This window comes from Gobio gobio (assembly GCF_949357685.1).
Source record: "Gobio gobio genome assembly, chromosome: 3".
Classification (NCBI taxonomy): Eukaryota; Metazoa; Chordata; class Actinopteri; order Cypriniformes; family Gobionidae; genus Gobio; species Gobio gobio.
Window position 1 is genome coordinate 66,690,871 of NC_137099.1, and position 5,523 is coordinate 66,696,393.

Sequence of the window (5,523 nt, forward strand, 5' to 3'; positions counted from 1 at the left end):
ATTCAGTGGATGTAAAAGGTCTACACACTCCTGCTAAAACAGCTGGTTTTTGTGATGTAAAACATGAAAATATCAGAGCTTTTGCACATTTAATGTAAAAAAAAACAACCTATGCAATGCCACTGAAAGCCAAAGTTTCAGAAGATGAAAATAAAAACATAAATAGCATCATAAGTATACACACTCTTTTTTAATTAGGTATGTGGCTGTGTTCAGAATGAGTTAATCGTTAAGCTCATGGGAAGCATATACCGTACACACCCGTCTTCAGCTGAAGTCTCCAAATAAACCTCAACAGATTTTTCTCAAATCATCCTTGTTGCACGCTTCTAAAAGGGCCATGGGCCACAAAGAGCTTAAAAAATATCAATGGGTTCTCAATGTTGAAATGTGGATGGAATCATGAATAGCTCCATTTATCGTTTGTTTTTGGCACAGAACCTTCTGCAGTCTAATAGAAAGCTGAAATGGAGAGAACGTTTACCTTTCAGCATTACAGTGTTTTAAAACACACATCTAAATCAATAAAAGAACGGCTTCGACAAAGAAAGATGAATGTTTTACATGACCAGTCAGAGCCCAGACCTTAATCCTACAGAAAATCTCTGGTGGGACTTGAAGATTTAGCAGATATGGAGCGTTTTTGCAAAGAGGAGTGGCAAAATAAGTCAAGAAGTTAGTGAGATAATTAAGTGATTAATTGAGTTATGATTAATCATCAATTATGAACACCTGATGATAACAAGCATAATAACTGAAGGAAAGAGTAGCCGGGTTTAAGTCAGCATTATGGTGATCAGCGTTGGCTTTTGTTGGGCTCTTGAACCTTGGCTTTGTGTATAAGTTCAGTGGTGTGAACACAGATTCTTTGATTGGAACGTACTTTGGTTTTTAGTGGCATTGTATAGTATAATTTTGACAAATCATGCAAAAGTTCTGATATGATTTATCTTTTGTCTCAATTTTTACATCACAAAAACACACTGTTTTAACAGGCTTCTGAAGACTTCTATTTCCACTGTACATAAAGGCAAAACATTTTTTGTCTGTGTCCCAAACACTTTGGCCTCCTCCTGTTAGGCTGAAATCTGATATTTCACACCACCAATTCAGTGTAAGATAAGTAACTAGAATCAGATTGTCACACAAGGCAACTGGTTTAACGTACACAGCAAAATCCCCAGTGTTAAATTAACACTCGTCAGTGTACATATGTGTCCACACTACAGGGTGTTAAAAGTAACACTTAAGAAGTGTTAAAGTTAATGGGATAATTAAGTGATTAATTAAGTGATGATTGACCATTAGAGATGAGAAACACAAGAACTACAACTGACTTCAGCCACAGCTTTAGATGAAATCAACTGAAGATAAAAGAACACATTAAATCTCTGAAGATCTCAGCAGAGGAGGATTAAACAACTCCACAAACAGCATTACCAGCTTCACACATTACTAACCAGACTGACTTTATTTCTGTCAGACGTCTACAGAAGCTCTTATTGAGAATTTAAAATTTTTTGATTTTGTGTTGAAACTTTTTTTAATGTCATCATCATGGTGATCAGTGTTTTCTTTAGTTGGGCAGTTTGATGACATTTTAATGTTAGTGTTTCTCTGGCTGCTGTAACTGAGTTTGCAATGGCAAGAAAAGCAAGAGTAAACACAATCAGATGCTGTTGACTGCTTAGTGATAAGAATATGATCATTATATAGTGATTTTAATCACTGATCTTATGGCTGAGTCTGAGCAATATACTATTAACTTAGTTTTTTACTGTGATTCCAGGAAAGAACCAGATAGTTTTTAATCAGTAAAGCTGAATAGGTTTTAAAGCAAATTCTACACTAATCACTGCTAACTCCTGCGAGATTAACTCACACACAGACATCAAGAATCTGCCTATGAATCTCAACAATGGTGACATGCTTCAAGCCTCAATACATTCTAGAAGCCATTGATGAGTTTTGCATGATGCACCCAGAATGCATTGCGGCATGAAGCATGTCACCATTGTTGAGATTCATAGGCTGATTCTTGATGTCTGTGTGTGAGAATAACTTGCAGGAGTTTGAGTGCTTATTGTGTGATTAAACTGGAAAACAAGACTGTACACATTTTAAACATTGATCAGTTTATCTGACGAAAACACTGCTGGATCTCCTGCTGTAGAGTCACAAGGCTACTATAATCAATGACTCTCAGCAAATAAGGCACCATATGATGATTACAACTGTATCACCAACAACAAGACAACATAATCTGTCATCAACTTGTCATCATCAATTTTCTTTTGCTGTTCTCACTGTAACAAACAGTTACAGCAGCCAGAGGAAAAAAAAATGCTAACAAGTCAAGGGTCAAGAGCCCAACTAAAGCAACACTGATCACCATAATGGTGGCGTCAAACAAAACTATTATTTTCAATAAATCATCAACATCTAAACCTCATTAAGAGCTTCTGTAGACGTCTGACAGAAATAAAGTCAGTCTGGTTAGTAATGTGTGAAGCTGGTAATGCTGATTGTGGAGTTGTTTAATCCTCCTCTGCTGAGATCTTCAGAGGTTTAATGTCTTTTTTATAGTCAGTTGATTTCATCTAAAGCTGTGGCTGAAGTTGTAGTTCTTGTGTTTCTCATCACTAATGGTCAATCATCACTTAATTAATTACTTTTATCTCATTAACTTTAACACTTCTTAAGTGTTACTTTTAACACCCTGTAGTGTGGACACATATGTACACTGAGGAGTGTTAATTTAACACTGGGGATTTTGCTGTGTATGTATGTCATTCTATTTATGTATGAACATTTAAATAGGTTGGTATAGTCAATACTCATGTAATTAAATATGCAATTAAAGTCTTAATGAAATCAAAATCAAAATGTACTTTGTAAGCACACATTACTGCTCTTAAAGCTCTTTTTTGTGGTAATCTTTTTCATACATGTTTTTACATTTGTAAAAAAAAAAAAAAAAAGAAAAAAAAGAAGGAATATAAAGAAAACAAAAACAGAAATATAAAGTATAATTATTTTGTTACCACTAATGCAACTGTTAATGACTATGTAATTGTGTCATTCAAATTAGTGACTTTTGTATTGAGTTTGAACATTTTTGCAGGATCTGAAATGTGAGCACTGAGGATGGGGAGTCCACAGCAGCTTCTGGAAGTGGTACAGTGTCGTGGATGAGGGAATTGGGGGCAGACTCTCCATCACTCCTCTTGCCCTTATTGCCTCATCTGGCCCGGATGTTGCTGTGGTCAGTGAGAGCTTCTAGAAAAAGACCACAAGAGACATTCAGTACCTTTATTACAGGGACTATACCTTTAGAGCACCTGGAGTATAGAGCCTTGCTCAAGGATACACTGGTGGTGACGGCTGCAGAGTTTATTTAAATATGATGTTACTTTTTTGCTATTTAGTTGATTTTTTTTTTCCCATTTATAAATGTATACTTTTGTTCGTTGTCGCAAAAGTTTAGTTTGTTTTTATTGGCACAAAAATAATTCCACATTCTATTCCATGCACATCTTTTGATCGGTAATGATATCTCAATGAATTCTGAATTCTCAAGATCAGTCTGTGCTGTTTTCTGTTAATGTGTGAACAAAACTTAAACACCAAACATCTGTAGCGCGCCTGCCATCCAATAATCACAAACTCTGTGCTTTGTCATTTTCAGTATGAGACAAAGTCTGTTTAAAAAAAAAAAAAATTTCCTTTCTTTCACTTTCGTTTTTGACACAGCTCTTCTGAAAGAGAGTTGCACTCCCTCTAGTGGTGCAGTGAGTCATCACAATTTCACTGAGTCTCAGAGGAGCTGTGCTTTCAGCTGCTTTAGGTGACTGAACACACACAGAGTGAAAATTAAACTCTACATGGAAACCATATATCAGAACCATTTTATATGGTTTAATAAGGTAATTATTTGCCACTCTATTACATGACAATTACTATGTCCCATAGACCAGAGACACCAACTACATATGTTTCTGTTACATAGTCTCATATAATTATATTTGCTGAATAAATCTTTAAATTTTTATAAACCGCTCAGAATAAATTCTCCCCCATCTGCACACAGCTAAAATAATCTGTGACCATTGATATTAAACAAGTTAGAAGTAAAGAAGAGGCATCTGAATAAATTAAAACTTAAAAAAGTATTATTATTTTAGTACGTAATATTATATATGACTATATCTCTGAAATGTTAAATCGAAACAGATTTGCAGCTGCAGTCATGTGATCATATATTTAAATACGAGCAGTTAACCTGAGCGCTCTCAGTCTGTCCTTTTTTTGTCATTCATCCAGATCAGGAAAGAGAAAGAGAGAGCAGTGAGCACTGCAAGTGTAAGTGATCGTTGAGCATCTGAATCAGAAAAAGAGGATTTCTAGAGAAATGGCACCAACAATTACAGGTCAGTAAATCACCTGACTCATCTGAGGCAGTTAATCAAGAAGAACATTCATCTCATTCTGGACATTCTATCAAAATGTGATCACTTAACAACAAAAAATAGAGTATTGACTGTATGTATTAATAATCAAAGCTATTGGATTGCTAAAAATGACCCGAAAAAAGACATTTGTGTCAAATGGATTAGAAAAATGGCGGCACATGAGAATTAGATCATTTGAGATTTTGCTGTTTAATGGCTCAATCAAATTTTAGAAGCAAATTTAAAACGAATGAGAATGTTAAAGATCAGAGAAATACATACAATAAAGAGAAACTGGTACACCTCCCAGCAAACACACAACGTCAGATAGACGTTCAGATCATGTCTGTATAACGTCTGTCAGTTCAGAACCACTTTTGTACGTCCTGTGGACGTGCAAAACAGGGTAAAAATTTGAACGTCTAACTAGGACCCCCTATGGACGTCGGTGGACGTGCAAAACAGGTTCAAAATCTGAACGTCTAACTAGGACCCCCTATGGACGTCGGTGGACGTGCAAAACAGGTTCAAAATCTGAACGTCTAATTAGGACCCCCTATGGACGTCTGTGGACGTGCAAAACAGGTTCAAAATCTGAACGTCTAACTAGGACCCCCCATGGACGTCTGTGAACGTGCAAAACAGGTTCAAAATCTGAACGTCTAACTAGGACCCCCTATGGACGTCTGTGGACGTGCAAAACAGGTTCAAAATCTGAACGTCTGACTAGGACCCCCCATGGACGTCTGTGGACGTGCAAAACAGGTTCAAAATCTGAACGTCTAACTAGGACCCCCTATGGACGTCTGTGGACGTGCAAAACAGGTTCAAAATCTGAACGTCTGACTAGGACCCCCCATTGACGTCTGTGGACGTTCAAAACAGGTTCAAAATCTGAACGTCTGACTAGGACCCCCCATGGACGTCTGTGGACGTTCAAAACAGGTTCAAAATCTGAACGTCTAACTAGGACCCCCTATGGACGTCTGTGGACGTTCAAAACAGGTTCAAAATCTGAACGTCTGACTAGGACCCCCTATGGACGTCTGTGGACGTTCAAAACAGGTTCAAA